The sequence below is a fragment of the Oryctolagus cuniculus genome, chromosome 7, assembly GCF_051225735.1.
Source record: "Oryctolagus cuniculus isolate XC-2025 breed Fujian yellow rabbit chromosome 7, ASM5122573v1, whole genome shotgun sequence".
Classification (NCBI taxonomy): Eukaryota; Metazoa; Chordata; class Mammalia; order Lagomorpha; family Leporidae; genus Oryctolagus; species Oryctolagus cuniculus.
In genome coordinates this window covers 5,290,206-5,306,817 of record NC_142873.1, presented here as the reverse complement: position 1 = coordinate 5,306,817, position 16,612 = coordinate 5,290,206, and the positions used below count along the sequence as shown (strand labels likewise).

Genomic DNA, 16,612 nt, shown 5'->3' with positions numbered 1-16,612 from the left:
ACGCTGCCTGTTACCTCCTGGTGCGGAGCGGCTTGGAAATGTTCTGCCTGGGATTTCTTCACCTAGCCAGAGTTGCCCTCCTCCCCCTCCCCTCCCCCTCCTCCCCCTCCCCCTCCCCTCCCCCTCCCTGGCCTCTTTCTCCTAAAAGAGAGCCAGGAGACCATCAGCTTTTATTTTTCTTTAGTGACAAGCCTATTTTCAATTACCCTAACAAAAAGAGAGGCATTATGTAGTGGAAAGCAACGCTCTGAAAGAACTAAATAAAGCTCTGCTTTCCTAAATTTGAAGTCTGCCCCTCCCCCAGGAAAATGTGAGTGGGGTGTGTGTGTGTGTGTGTGTGTGTGAACAGTTCGCTGGTCGTAGGTTAGGAAGAGCTTTAAAGGAAAGACAATGCTGCCTTCTTTTGCATATGCCAAACATTTCACCCAGGGCAAAATCAGTTGCTGTTTTACACAAATTGATTTTTCTGGAGGATGCTGTACAATATTATTGCAGGCAAAGCTAGCCTGGGGCAAAATCATGTGCGCCGTGTGCAGCTTGTCTTTGGAGTGCTTCCGATGCCGCTCTCTCTTGTTCTGGCACCTGTCCCATCCTGCCTGCGACAGGCCTGGGATGGTGGGGTCAGCTCCTGGGTCAGTCTCTGATGAGATGCGTGGCCCTACTTTGGGATATAAAAGGAGGGAATTGGATCAAAAAGGATAAAAAAATAGCTCTCAAAGCATCACAGGATTGTGTGGGTCAGATACCCGGCAGGAGACAATAGGGAGCGGTGTGGACTGGGGCAGAGTGGAGTCTCCCTGCAGGGACTAAGCGGCATGGGCTAGTCCACTCTGGCTGACAGCAGCTGTAAAGCAGTACAAGCCCATTGTTGTCAGAACTCCTGGTTTTTACATCGATTGGCAAGTTTTTAATTCTCCATGAAAATCATAGTTTAAACTGCTCTTCAGGCCAAGTAAATTTATCAAACTAGTTTGGCCTGCAGGTGCTCAGCTTGTGATGTCTATGGCCCCGTGGTTTCTGTGTGCAGCTGGTCCAAGATTAACTGAGACACGTGGAAGGTGCCTTAGTGACCATGGGGTGGGAGTTTGTAGAGACCTGAGTTATGGGGGAGGAAGGGGAAGTCCTGCGAAGTCTTTGGTCACGTAATCGTACATAGCTGGAGTACGGTCATTTAACCTCATGGCCCCAAACACATTCACCCTTTAATGGACTTCCCAAACCTCATCTTCTTGCCTTGGGACCTGAGCAATAGGAATAATTTGGGCCTTAGTTGAGACAAACATAGTTGTCAGTTTTCCCAAGTTTCAGAGAAAGGCACCGACGTGGCACTGTCTGTGGGCTGACAGCTAAAGGATGAGACCCTTCAGTCGGCATCCTTGCATTTCCCAGGGCTCAGCACTAAGGCAACTGCTTTTGAGGTCCGGACAAAAGCTTCCTGGTGGTAACTGATACGTTTTGAGTTAGATCATTGAGCTAGATCAGAGTGTATGCCAATCATTTATTGCTTAATGTTTATTAAATTCTCCCCCGACTCTGGGCTGCTCAGAAAGCTATATTGCTGGGCCAGATTAACTTTGCGCCCGGCAGAAACATCTTCAGTGAGTCGTGCCGGCTCTCACGCCCGTGGCTTTTATGCAAGGCCGTTTTCAAAATCAGCCGAATGAAGAACACTTCCCATTTCCTCCAAAAACTGTTGTGGGTGATATTGTCCATTATATTGTTTAATGTTCCTGATACAATGATCCACATTATGAATTCCTCTTAAGATTTAATATCAGAAAACTGTTTGCTTCTCTTGAGAAAATAGAATGTTTCCTCCTAAGTGACCACGATGATGGTGGCCCTCAGAGTGCTGCCTTCCGTTTCCACTTCGGCCGCTGGGAATCCGGGTCTGTCTGCCTGTTGGTGATTTTATCATACCCCCTAAGTCTGGAGCATAATTAGCTTTCTGCCTCATTTTCTTGGCCATGACTTGTTGCTTTTCATTTTTTTTCATTTATCTATTGTATTGAATGTTGATTAAAATTGTTTTGAGAGTCAACAGTGGGTAAATTATGCATATATTTTGTGATCATTTAAAAGCATATATGATTTTATTACTGTTTTCAAATTACTTCATTTATATCCCTTTAATCTTCTCAGCTGGAATTGCAACTTTTTAAAAAAAAATCTTTGAATTGTACTTAACACAGAGCTCTGCACTCAGCCCTCAATAAAGGCTTGTTAATTTCTTTCCTTTGCCATCAACTAATGGCTCATTCCCAAGACGTTGGAAGAAGGAAAAAGCTTAAATTGTGTAAAGAATGAAAGTTTATTCATAAATATGAAGTGCAAAGACAGTTCTCACACACTACAGGGCATCTGACACAGAAAGCAGTGGTGTGGCTCACTCAATAAAGACCTGGACTCCAGTAGGAATACCAAACGTGCACACACGTGTGAAAACCCACAAACGGGGTGGGCGGGGGGCCCAGTGGTTAGGGTGCTGCTCGAGATGCCCACATCTCATCTCAGAGTCCCTGAGTCTGGGCCCCATCTCCTGCTCAGCTTCCTGCTAGTGCACACTTAGGGAGGCAGGCTGATGGCTTTCGTGGTTGGGTCCCCACCGCTCACATGGGAGACCTGGATTGAATTCTGGGCTCTGGGACTTGGCCTAGCCAGGACCCAGGGGGAATGAACCAGTGGATGAGAGCTCTGTCTGTCTCTCTCTTTGTCTCTCTGTTATTCAAATAAATAAAATGAATAGGAGTAGGCATATGGCATAGCAGCTTAAGTGACCTCCTGGGAAACCTGCATCCCTGTCACAGTGCCTGGTTCATATCCCTGCTACTCTGCTTCCCATCCAGCTTCCAGCTAATGTGCACCCTGGGTGGTGGCAGGTGACTGCTCACGTGGGCTCCCTGGCACTCAATGAGTTCTGAGTTCCTTGTGTCAGCCTGGCCCAGCCCTGGCTGTTGCAGTCATTTGGGGAGTGAATCAGTAGATGGAAGATCTTTTTCTCTCTGTGTCTCTCTCTGAGCCTCTGCCTTTCAAATACAATGTAAATAAATAAATAAAATTTTAAAAATATATATATATAAAGAGAATCATCAAATGGAATCTACTTCCTTTAAAATTTCTTGTAGTTCACAAGATGACTTGAGTACTAACTCTCTCCCTGGGAAGACAGAGTTGTGTAGTCTCAGAGGTTACGCAGAAAAACAGATGAATTTCAGGACCACTCATGCGCTGGCTCCAAGACATTGCCACTGAGGTCGCTTTTCCTTGGGAGTTACTGCTTTGGGTGAGAGGTGCTGTGGAATGATGACGGTGAGGAATCAGCCACTGGATGCTTTATAGCGTCTGTCCTCACACGGATCAGCATCTCTTCCTCTCGCGACCGTTGGCTCACAAAGTCCAACATCACAGTGTTCTTGACCCTTCTGCCTGCACCAGGGATAGAAAAATACAAACTCCTTACATCTGTGGATCATGATGAGGGGCACTGATTACATCTGCAATAAACTGAGCTGCCTCAGAGCTAAACAGTCTGCATTGCCAAGGAGCAACGCCATGTTGTTGGACGGCATCTCTGTTGATGCATTCTTTAAATAAATTGTTTACTGCCCCCATGGGGTAATGTTTCTACTCAATAACTAATACAGCCCATAATTTGTAGTAACAATCTTTTATAACATGCTTACTGTTAACACAGCAGACAAGACATACCTCTGCACTTTGATTTCATTTTTAGGAATAATATTCTTGGAGAAATAGGACATCATGGTTACAGTTTATTTCAAATGGTTTTTAGTAATTTAGCATGCATCTATGAAATTTTACTTAATCCTGGGTGGACTGTGTGCATAATTATGTTTTAATTTGCACGTAATTGCAGCTTCCATGTCACTTAAACAATCAGGATGCATCGAATGACTGGCTGTTGTCTTATAGCATTTTGCTTCCCCCTTTGGAGCTGTTGGAAAGAGACCATCGCATCCTACAACCATCTGCAATATCGCATGTGTATTGCTTAATATTGAGTAGATATTATGAGCATTGCGTTTGGCATCACTTCGGTGCTCATATTGCTGTACGTTTTTATATTGCCTACCGTAAAGAAAATGAAAAGGAGGAAGAAAATAATTTAAAAGTTCTCTTGGCTCTGCAGAACCGTCCTTGCCTTTCCAGGTCCCTCTTTTATTTTGTTTTTCCTTCCTGTAATAACAACAGCAGTATCTTTCCTTTGCGTAGTGTACACTGTCCAGCATCATACTCTATGAGATGGGAGACAGGCCTTGTGAAAAATCCATTGTACATTTGAGGAGACTGAGGCATGGAGAGCTGGTGACGTGCAGTGACATTTATCACTGTTATTCAGGACAACTTGGGAAGCAGGAGCCCCTGACTCCAATTCCAAGCACTTCTCACTCGATAGTGTTGCCTTCTGACCAGAGGCTGATGCAGTGGGAAGGAATTCCCATCACAGCTTAGAGGAGCAGGGACTATAGTTCCAAGATGTCAGGAAGGAGAGGCCAGCACCTCCCCGAAGAGCAGCCCCTGTGCCCGGGAAGACCATGAATACCCACCTACTGCTCCTTGTGGGCCCCCTTGCTGCACCATCCCCCATTAGAAATGAGAGAGATTGCTTAGACTCCTGTTCCTCACCTCTCGCCCGACAGACGACAGAGTTCTGCTACTGTTCCTTGGAGGCACCCCGAAGCCGCCTTCTGCCCCGTTTCCCCGTTGTCACCGTCCTGCTTCAGGCCCTGTGCTTTCTTACCAATGCAGTGTCACAGCCTCCTCCCGCGGCTTCACTCTCCTCCTCCTGCGTCCTGACTGCCGGCTGCCACCCTTCCGCCCCAGCTCCGCGAGGGGGACATAAGACATGAGTACGCTCACATCCTCCCCCACGCACACTATGTCACGTCGGTGATTCTCCGCTGCGTACAGAAAGCCCAAGCTCTTTTATGATCCAGCCTCTGAGTTTTCTCCAGATGACCCTCCTGTGACCTTTCGCCTCTCGTCTATAGACCAGGTCGCTTGCAGTTCTAAGCTCCCGTGCTCTGACACAGTTGTTCCCTAAGTTTGCCACCATCAGCACACATACACATGTCTGGCATGCACGTGGTGCCCATTCAACATGCTTGGGTGTGGGGTGGGGGCAGTGGAAGTGTCCCTTGAGATTCGGTTCACAGATCTTCTCCTCTGGGCTGCCATTTCTGACCCTTCTGGGCGGGGTTGGGGGCCTCCTTGCTGCCAGAGAGGCCTTTGGAGTTGACAGGGCCCTGGATTGGGACGATTGAGTCTGCCTGTCTGTTGCCTCTGATTAGGATCTACTTGAGAGTGGGGAAGGGTTTTATTCATCTGTAAGCCCTGGGTTAACAGCACTAACACATGTTAGGTTCTCAATAAATGTCTCTTGAACTGAACTGAAGTGAATCGGGCATAAACATTCCATTTTCTTCCTGCAGTGATAGACCCCAGCACCTTGGGTAGCTCATTTCTGCACCTCCCCATGAGGCTTTCCTGGTCAATAATTGACGAACACATTCTTCCTTCCTGGTTTAATACAAAGGATTCTTGGCACAATCCTAGAGCCTACAGCAAGCCCATTTGTAACCTGACTTCAGGAACAAAGAGGTACATTAGTAAAAGCTGTTTTCTATTCCGGTGTTAGACTTGGGAAAGACTTTCAAAATCCTAGCTGAGGGGCCAGCGCTGTGGCGCTCCAGCCTGCAGAGCTGGCAGCTCATATGGGTGCCAGCTAGAGGCACAGTTGCTACAGTTCCGATCCAGCTCCCTGCTAATGCACCTGGAAAAGCAGCGGAGGATGGTCCTAGTGCCTGGGCCCCTGCACCCACATGGGAAACTGGGAAGAAGCTCCTGGCCGCTGGCTTTGGATCAGCTCAGCTCCAGCCATTGTGGCCATTTGGGGAGTGAACCAGTGGATGGAAGAGCTCTTTCTCTCTCTCCCTCTCTCCCTCTTTCTCTCTTCCTACCTCTCTCTGTACCTCTGTCTTCCAAATAGATAAAATAAATTTTTTAAAGATTTATATATTTATTTGAAAATCAGAGTTACACAAAGGAGAGGGAGAGGGAGCGGGAGAGAGAGAGAGAGAGAGAGAGAGAGAGAGAGGTCTTCCATCCACTGGTTCACTCCCTAATTGGGCGCAACTGCTGGAGCTGAGCTGATCCGAAGCCAGGAGCCAGGAGCTCTTCCAGGTCTCCCATGTGGGTGCAGGGGCCCAAGGACTTGAGCCATCTTCTACTGCTTTCCCAGGCCATAGCAGAGAGCTGGATAGGAAGTGGAGCAGCCAGGTCTCAAACCGGCGCCCATATGGGATGCCAGCGCTTCAGGCCAGGGCGTTAACCCACTGTGCCACAGCACTGGCCCCATAAAATAAATATTTGAAAAAAAAAAAAAAACCCTAGCCAAAAGACAAAAATAGAGAAGAGGGTCACTACACTGTTGATCAGCCTCTTTTTACTAATGGCATAAAAACTCCTTGCCCCATGGGTTATTTTTGGAAAGATGTGTTTATTTATTTGAAGGGCAAAGTTACAGAGAGAGGGAGAGACAGAAAGAGATTTTCATCACTCCCAAATGGCCACATTGGCCTGGGGTTAGGACTGGTCCAGGGTGAAACCAGGAGCCAGGAGCTTCCTCCAGGTCTCCCATGTAGGTGTATAGCCCCAAGGACTTGGGCCATCTTCCACTGCTTTTTGTTGTTTTCCCAGGAACATTAGCAAGGAGCTGGATCAGAAGTGGAGCAGCCAGGACTCAAACGGTGCCCATGTGAGATGCTGGCAGTGCAGGCAGCAGTTTAACCTGCTACACTCGGCGATGGCCCCAAGCGTCATTCTGTTGCATGGTGCCTTTCCCAAGTGTGGGATGAGAGGTGTTGAGGACATCAGTCCTTACAGGACTAACTCTTCCCTCTGAGGGCACTTATGATAATTTATTCCATGTTCTCACTGGATATTTTTCCTGGACAACTTATTTATTTGCCAAAGTTGAGAAATTCATTTTATTTATTTTTCTTTTTAAAATTTTAACTAGTTTTTTTTTTTTACCAGATTCAACATAGTTCATAGATAGAATTCTAAGAATTTATTTCCTTCTTCCCTCCCTCCTCCCTCTCTTTCCTTTAAAATTTACTAATATGGGTGAAATGATCACTTTTTCCATTTGATTATTGATTATAGCTGTTGCCTATATTCCCACTGACCTAGGGTCTTTTTGCTTGTACAACTTCTTACTGAAGAAGCATTTAGGCTTTTTACTGCAATATAAAATTAAAATGTGTTATCTCAAAAGCTCACTTATTTTTATCTTAGAGACAATGAAAACCATACAATTGATCCTTTCATCTCTGTATCTATCCACTATCTCTGTTTCATGCACTTCTAGAAAACTTGAAATTAAACTAGTGTTAGTATGTAAGGCTTCAGAGGATGAATTTTGTTTGTGTGTTAGCCTCACTGCCATATGACTATTTTTTCTACTTTCTTTTCACTTTGCCAATTTTCCCAAATTTCATGTATTCTACTTTGCTTTATACTATACTATGCTAAAGTTTATACTCTCTTTATCAGCTGCTTTGAGTTCTTTTGTAATCAAGGTAAGCCATGAACATGTCAATACATATCACAGTAATTTAAGCGAGAACACAAATAATTTAGAAAACAGAAAGATGTGGAAGTTCTATGTCAAACTGGATTGTAATCCTTTTCCAGCTCCGCTAGGACCAGCTCTATGCTCTCATGTTGGAAGGGCATGAGTTTACAGCTTTTGTTTTGTAAGGCTAATTAGCTTATCTTTTGTTTCTGATACTTTATGGTAATTTAACCCTCCGAATCCCCTCTTACAAATATGCATATCATTGGTTATAACATACTGCTGATCAGGTGGAGTGGGTGGAGTGCTTATTGTCTAGATCTCTGCATCTAAACAGTAGCTGAGAACTCTGTCTTGCACCCAGAGAAGTGTGCACAATCAGTTCCCCTGTGAGCCCAGGGGAATCGAAAGGAATGGCAGTAAGCAGATCATAGTCCTTCCACCTGGTGAAGAACACTAGAGAGGGACTGTTAACCCAGCCTTTCGCAGTGAGCAGTGCAAAATAAGTTTTTAGGTGGACCTTTGCTGAAACTCTCTGCCTGGCACTGATGCTGGGGATATGGTGTCAGCTCCCAGCTTAACAACCAGCTGACCCAATTTCCTATATCACCTTCAAAATACGCAAGAAGCTTTACTTGACTGATTTTACTCACTCAGTCAATGAGTCTTAATGAGTGTTTGCTACCCGCCGGGGTCTGGCTCGGGCTCTGGCTTTTGGCCACTGGGGATACACACAGGCAAAGTTATCTGAAAATACCTGTGCTCCCCAAACTCATTCCCATGGAGCTTATCAGCTTTTGTGTCGGAAAGCAAGCAAGTAAAGAGGACAGGGAGTGAAGCTGAGTGGTTATGGGAAGCCCTGATGGAGGACATTTGAACAGAGACCAAAATGCCATGAAGAAGGGACTGTGTGTGTGTCTAGAAGAGGGACATTAGGAGCTGGAAGGACAGCGACTTCTAGATTCTCGTGGTGACAGTGAACCTGGAGGCCAGGGAGGCCGGATGGGGTAAGCCAGATGTTCCAGTGAGCTTGGACCCTTAGCTGGGACAGGGTTATGAAAGTCTTTGTGGATCATTATGAAGTCCTTGCCTTTTACTTTGGGTGAGCTAGAAAGCAACTAGAGTTGTTTGCTTGTTTGTTTATTTGTTTTAAGAGACAGAAAGAGCAAGACTGATAAAGAAGAAAGCTCCCACCTGCTGGTCACTCCCCAGATGTTTGTGATGGTCAGGGCTGGGCCGGGCTGAAGCTGGGAACTCAGTCCAGGTCTCCCATGTGGCTGGCAGGAGCCCAGTCACTTAAGTCACCACTGCTGCCTCCCAAGGACCAGAAAGCCAGAGTCAGGAGCCAGAGCCAGGCATTGAACTCAAGAACTGTGATGTGGGATATGGGTATTATTTTTTTAAAAGATGTTAGTTATTTATTTTAAAGGTAGAGTTTCAGGCAGAGAGAGAGAAAGACAGAGAGAAAGTATTCCATCAGCCGGTTCACACCCCAAATGGCTGCAATTGCCAGAGCTGGGCTGATCCAAAGCCAGGAGCCAAGAACTTCTTTCAGGTTTCCCATATGGGTGTAGGTACCCAAGGACTTGGGCCATCTTTCACTGTTTTCCCAGGCCATAACAGAAGGCTGGATCAGACGAGGACCAGTCGGGACATGAACCAGCGCCCATAGGGGATGCCGGTGCCGCAGGTGGAGGCCTAGCCTACCATGCCACAGCACAGCCCCTTGGGGATATAGGTGTTCTAACCAACAGCTAGGCTAAATCCCTGGCCCAAACAGAGGGTTTTCAGGAAAGGAGTGGCACAGTCTGCCTTGGGATTTGGAAGGATCACCCTGGCTTCTGTGTGGAGGAAGAGAGGTGCAGGTGGCTTGGAGCAGAGAATGTGCAGTGGAGGTGACGGAGTGATCCCATAGCTTGTGGTCTCAAGGTAAAGTCTGTAGAATTTGCTAATGGATTAGGTGCAGGTGTTGAGAGGAAGAGGGAACTCAAGAATGATTCTAAGATTTGTGATCTGAGCAACATTAAGATAATGTTTCATTTAATAAAACTCTGTGTTCCCTTAAGAAAGATTCAGAGTTAAAAGATAAATAAAATAAAGAAACCATATACTTATACTTGGAAAAAATGCAAGTTGGTATGATTTAGCTAAATCATGCCATAGCTGTAATTTAGCTCTGTGGGGAGGGGATGCATGGGGATTTAGACTTCCCAGTCGTGACCTCATTCATTCCATCAAGGGAGGCCTCCTGCTAAAATGTGGAAGGTGACTAGGTGACATCTCATCTCAGCTGGAGGCCTTTGGTGCCCGGGCTTCCTCTCCCTTCCCTCAATGTCCTGATGCGTGAGCCCTTGTGACCTGCAACCAGCTGCATTCAGTACGCTCTACCTCTTCCCCCAGCCCTGGAGCTGAGAGCCGGGCAGTATTTTGATGGGTCCACTGCTTGATGTTGTATGCACAAGAGTCTGGTCACCACCAAGCTGTCTGAGGCACAGCTGGCCCGTGTGGGTTTCTGAGCTCACCTACCCGAGTGAGAGACCTGACACTGCCCACAGAGGGAAGCGAACGCTTCACTGGAAGTCACTGAAGGAGGAGACTTCAAACCCTGCCCAGAGGTCACAGCTGGTTACGTGGTTACTGTTAGTGACCGAGAGACTTTGTAGCTTGCTTTCCTGGCCGCTGAGTAAGAGCAGATTAGTTAGGCATCTCTTCCAGCAGAAGTTTGCACAAAACGGGTTTTTTCCCCTATGGCTTCTTCCCCATCCCAAGATCAGGGAATTGGGGATGCTACCGGGAGATGTGTATCCCTGATCCACCAGAGCCGGGCTCGCAGGGACCCGCTTGTATGAGGGGAGACATTAGATGCGCATTTGCAGCTTAAGGAATGAAGGCACCGGAAAACCCACGAGTCCCTTCGCAGGTTCCCTGGTGATGGGGATGGGCAGAAGGAGTTGTCACCTCTGGGGACGGACGCTCTTCTGCTCCTCATTAGACTCGGCATCTCCTCCTCTGCAGAGCGGAGTGTGATGGTTATCATGAATCCACATGTACAGGTAAGAAGTCTGAGAGTGCCATCTAATCCGAAGTCACAGCTAAGACAAGCACTACACGATGAAGAGGAGCCCAGACAGCATCAGACTTGACAGTTCCCCCGTAGCGGGAGATTTCTTCTTGGAGCCATACAGAAGTTCTCCCAATGCTTAATTATCCTGGCGCTGATTAGCTGATACCTGGATTATTTTGGCCCCTAAAGACCAATATATCATGAAAATATAAATGTATTACCTCTCGCTCATTGTTACCCAGGCGTGACTAATCAGGATTACCCAGTGCTGCTCTGTGTTTTTTTATTTATTTAATTTTTTGCTACCCTCTGTCTTTCGATGATTTTATGAATCAGTCCTCTCTCCCACCACCTCAGGATGAGAGTGAGGGGAAACGAGGTGCAGCTCAATGTAGTCTCTACATCTGTGAGTTAGGAGATAAGGTTTGGTGGGGGTGAAGCCAAATGGCTTAAAAATGATATTGAATTCTCTTTAAGTTTTAATTACCCATGTTATCTCTACTTTCATTATTATAGATCCCCAAACGTCGGCAGTAATGGCTGCACAGTTGACAACTGCACCATGTAATAACAGTGCCTTCTCTGTAATCATATTCCAGCGTGTTATTTATCAGGGACTATTAGCGCTCAGGGTGCGGGAGAGCAACAGAAATAAACAAGCTGCAAGCCCAGGGTGCTGTCACGAGTGCCAAGCTGTCGTTCATTGTCTGATTTTCTTAAACGTGGGACTCATTTGGACTGAGTCTACTCTTTCTGACAGATTTTCAGAACCAGCTTTGTAAGAGCCATGTTAGAACTGCACCACCGGGCCGGCGCCATGGCATAGCAGTAAAGCCCCCACCTGCAGTGCCGGCATCCCATATGGGCACTGGTTCAAGTCCCGGCTGCACCACTTCCAATTCAGCTCTCTGCTGTGGCCTGGGAGAGCAGTAAAAGATGGCCCAAGCCACTGGGCCCCTGCACCTGCATGGGAGATCCAGAGGAAGCTCCTGGCTTCGGATCGGTGCAGCTCCGGCCATTGTGGCCACTTTGGGAGTGACCCAGAGGATGGAAGACCTCTCTCTCCCTCTCTCTCCCTCTCTCTCTAGTAAAAAAATAAAAAAGTATAGTATACCTGTGCAGAATAAAAATAAAAAAATCAGAAATTTATTTAAAAAAAAAAAAGCTGTCCCATCATCATTGGTATTGATTGATGCATGTGAGGGGTGGAGGTAGCAAAAGGAACACACCCACGGGTGGCCTAGGCATCTTATGATTATTTCTTAAGATTCTGGCCTGAGGCACCAGAGAAAGACCTGGCGTGGGATCTACATCAGCAAGCATAGGCTCGGCAGAGCTCCTGAGGCTCAGTGTGTCCCGAGAGACGGGCTGCCTCCACCAAGAGTCACACAGCATGGGACGCTGAGCTCCAGAGGGAAAGAGCCAGGCCCAGCAAAGGCTGTGAACACAGGGGTTTCGGAAATCAGGCAGACGGGAATCTTGTCTGTGCACGACTGGTCCTGGGCCTCAGCTATAGTTCAGGGGCAGCACTTGGGTCCTATAAGAGGGATGAGGAAAAGTTAGAATTGGGCAATCAGCCAGGAATCAAAGGGGTAGTCCAGTCCTGACATGTGAGATCTGGGAAAGAGGCCAGGACTACCTCAGGGATGGACCATGACTCAGGCGTCAGTGGATAAGCTTATGTGTATTTCTATATGTACATAGAACACGTGTGATAGCAAGTCACCTTTAAGTGCCAGCTGTTACTGTGACTGCTGCTCTTATTTTCACGCCCTTCGTGATTCTGACAAGAGAGGAGGCAGTGGTTGGTGCTGGACACCTGGACCTCAGTTCAGCGAGGTGACCGATGATGCCAGCAGGTGTGGTGCGTGAGACTGTGTAGAGGCTGCCTTGCCTTGCTCTGGAATGAGCTGGGAACTGGAATGAGGATGCTCCGTCAGGCAGAGGGGAGAGTGGGCTCCGTGTAGGGACTGGTGTACAGAGGAAACGAGGGGTGGGGCTGGCACCCAGGCTGGCCTGAGTGAAGGCTGGACAGGTGACTCTGGGGCAGCAACACGACTCCAAAGCTGAGCATGTGCAGGTTCTGTGCGGAGATGCATAAATCCTCTTGGATTGAAATTGATTTTTTGTATTTCTACAATGAACACCCGGGAAATGCGAATGTGGATAAAATGTTAACTCTCTTCTCAGTAATCTATGGGCCTCAGTGGACTGTAATAATCCAAGACGAATACAATTTATTATTTGACTGAGTGTCTTCTGCCACAGGGGTGGAACACAGCCTCCCAAGGTCATGTACTGGCACGACTGCTGAGCACTGCTGTCATTGATCCAGCCTTTATAGAGTTAATTCCTTCTGAAGCACACACTACCAGCACCGTCTGTATTGGCACAACTGGATTTGGGGGAAGCTGTTATTAAAAATTCTGAAATCAGTGCAAAACCAGAGAATTACCTTTGTGCTACTCTGTATCTCCTGCCAAGGACTTGATAAAATGTGTTCTACAAATGTAGATATGCAGTCATGATAAGAAAGCCCAGTCTGGCTGAATATTGGAATCATCTGGCTGATGTTGCAGGCAAATGTGAAAGCCAGGACAAACCCTGACTGGCGAATTTCCAAACTGATAGAGATGATCCAGCGCCCAGGGGGGAAGATTTGAAGGGAAAAACTTGAAGCCTTCATTTTACCCACATGTTGGTAGACTGACTCGGGATGGAACAGCCAGGGCCAGTGTTGTGCTACTGCGAGTAAAGAAGCTGCACACCATAGGGGCACCAGCTCGAGTCCCAGCTGCTCCACTTCAGATCCAGCTCCCTGCTAACTCACCTGGGAAAGCAGTAGAAGGTGGCCCATGCACATGGGGGATCCAGCTGGGGTTCTAGGCTCTCGGCTTCAGTCTAGCTCAGCCCCAGCCATTGTGGCCACTTGGGGCTTGAGTCCACCATATATCTCTATCTCTGTCTCTGTCTCTATCTCTGTCTCTGTCTCTGTCTCTGTCTCTAACTCTATCTCATCCATCTCCATCATCTCCATCTCCATCATCTCCATCATCTCCATCTCTATATCACCTATATCATCTATATTATCTATCTAGGCCCAGGCTTCCAGATTCAGCAGGTCTAGTCAGGGCTTCTAAGCAACGGCTGGCCTAAGTGTCAGACCCCAAATGTTCACTCAACTTCCTGTGGGATGGTCCTCCCACACACTTTTAAGCTCAGGGTGTGTGAGTGAGCTCAGAGCCAAGCGCTCATTTTCTGGGCTACCTGTCGTCACCTGTCTAATGAGCCAGGACCCTGTCCTTGGTCAGCCTGGAAGGGACAGAGGAGGAACTGGGGAGGGAACAATGGCGGTGGAATGTTGGTGGGGTGTTTGCCATGGAGAGAACGAGGATGGTTGGGGTAACCTTGGGTAACCATGGCAACCTCTTTTCGAGTTTTTGTTTGTTGAGGGGTAGAAGGAATTTGATAATAAATAGCACCATATGAGAGTACAACTTGCCATGAAAAAGCAGCAGTTTATCATCAAAAGGGCACTAATTTGGAAAAGGGAACCTGGGACTGACTTCTGGGGTGCAGGAGTTCTGCAAACACAAGCAAGTCGTTTGCTAGTTCTGTCCCTCAGTTTCCTGACCTGTAACCTAGGAGGGTGCAGCTGGGGGAGACTAGCGGATGTGTTGGGCACTTCCAGCTCTAATGTTTCAAGCCCATGTGCCCTGTCCTGTTCCAGCATATTCTGAGCCCCAGATTGCACTCCGCCTACTTACAGGAGCCCTCTGCTACCTGCCATTTTTCACACTCCTCTGGCTTACTGAGATAAACCACTTACCTGAGATGTCAGACAATCGTTTAGCCAAGGAAACAAAACAGAAAAGAAGATGAAGGCCCATCAGCAGAACAGATTTCTCCTGGCACAAGCAGAGATCACCGGTGAGATCCAGGGCAGGCTGATGGGGAGACGAGATAGAGACGCTGGTGACTGGAGGGACGAATGCAGCAGAGGAAGCAGAGCTGGCGACAGGCAGAGCCGGTGTCTCGGCAGCACTGGCGCCACCCACGCAGAGACTCCACCATGCGGGGGAACAGGAATGCAAGGGGCACATGGCTCTGCTCTTCTCTCCAACTCCCTCTCTGTCCTGTGAACTGTGAGTGATTTTCCAGTAAAAACTGGGAATTGACAATCGCTGAGTGTGCCATGGGCTGTTCACTGAATCCAGTTATTTACATGGATTAGCTTATTTCTTTTATTTTTGAAGATTTATTTATTTGAGAGGCAGAGTTACAGACAGAGAGAGGGAGAGACAGAGAGAAAGGTCTTCTATCCTCTGGTTCACTCCCTAATTGGCCACAATGGCTGGAGCTGGGCTGATCTGAAGCCAGGAGCCGGGAGCTTCCTCCAGGTCTCCCATGTGGGTGCAGGGCCCAAGCCCCAAGCACTTGGGCCATCCTCCACTGCTTTCCCAGGCCAGTAGCAGAGAGCAGGGTTGGAAGTGGAGCATTCAGGACTTGAACCAGTGTCCATATGGGGTGCCGCTGCCACAGGCAGAGATTTAACCTACTGTGCTACAGCGCCAGCTCCTGATTAGAGTATTTCATCTGCACAGTGACCTCACTTGGTTTGGCATTATTAGTATTATTACTACTACTACTACTACTCCAGATTTATGAATGGGAACAACAAAGTCAACAAGGACCCACTCAGTGGTCCTGCCAGTTGGACTTGGGTTTGTCGGATTCTTTTCCTTCATCCCATGCTACAGCCACAACCGCTTCTGGTCTATAGAATACCAGTTTGGATGAGTCTCTCTAATATTTCCTCTTGTCTTCGCTTCCTCCCCCATTCTGAGACAAAAGCCCGGAAAATTGCAGCATAGAAAAGCATCGTTTTGTTCTTTTGTCTTTTCTCTGTCTCCCTCCACCACCCCCACCACTTTCACCCCATTTGTTGGCCAACAGTTCCATTTATAATTCTGAATATACTAAGAGGCTATCCATTCACCACTTGCCTAATTTTTGTGGCATTTGTGATTAAATCAACTCAGAGGCTCGGAGATGCTTTGATAATCAAATAATTTAGGTAACAGAATATTTAATTAATTGTAATTACATATGCCATCTTGGAAGTCATTTCTATTTTAATTTTAGCACAAGCTTAATTGTACAAAACTTGCCTCTAAACCCTCATCTCTTTTTTTCCTTGTTCTCACCATTCCTCTAATCCTTCAATCTTTGATTTCTTCCTTTATATTTGAAAATTGTTTTGAGTGAGAGAATGCTCCTATCTACTGGTTCACTCCCCAAATGCTTGTAATGGCCTGGGTTGGGCAGGGGCCAAAGCCTGGACCTAGGAACTCAGTCCCCGTCTCCACCTGGTGGCAGCAACTGATGACTTGAGTCAGCATGGCTGCTCCCAGAATCTGAACTAGCAGGAAGCTGACACTGAACCCACAAACTCGTAACCAGTGTCTGGACCGTCCATCCCTCAATTCTGTGTGCCAAGGAGGGTGTACAGAACCTTAACCTACAAGACACTCCTTGCATAACTGCAGAGACAGACCATAGACATGTTAAACCGTGAATGACATCACGAACCCCATGGTGATAAGCACACGTGCAACCTCTGAACAGGATGGATGTGGGCTTGACCCAGGTGTCCACATCTATATAGTGATGGATTGGCAGACAGACGCAGGAGCAAATTCGCAGTAAGAGCAGCTTTTGGTTCCGTAAAATGTGATTTGTGTTTCTTATCTCTTTATCTTCTACATCTGTCATTCACTCACTTGCCAAACAAAGATTTCAGACGCCAGGCCATTGCAATGTCTATTCAGGGTCCACGAAAACTCCCGTCTGGGCCTAGTGATGACAGCAGAGTTGTGGGCTGCCATCACAGCAAGCTGAGGGTGGCCACTGACCCTGTAACAGAGCTGGCCTGCGCTCACCTGACC

The 16,612-nt window shown here is 47.3% G+C and overlaps 1 protein-coding gene across 3 annotated transcripts in view; it reads left to right on the top strand.

The window, feature by feature from the left end:
• The window catches only part of TNR (tenascin R), a 435,083-nt gene that overhangs the window by 93,493 nt on the left and 324,978 nt on the right, over positions 1–16,612 (top strand). The gene's annotated exons all lie outside the window — the stretch shown is intronic.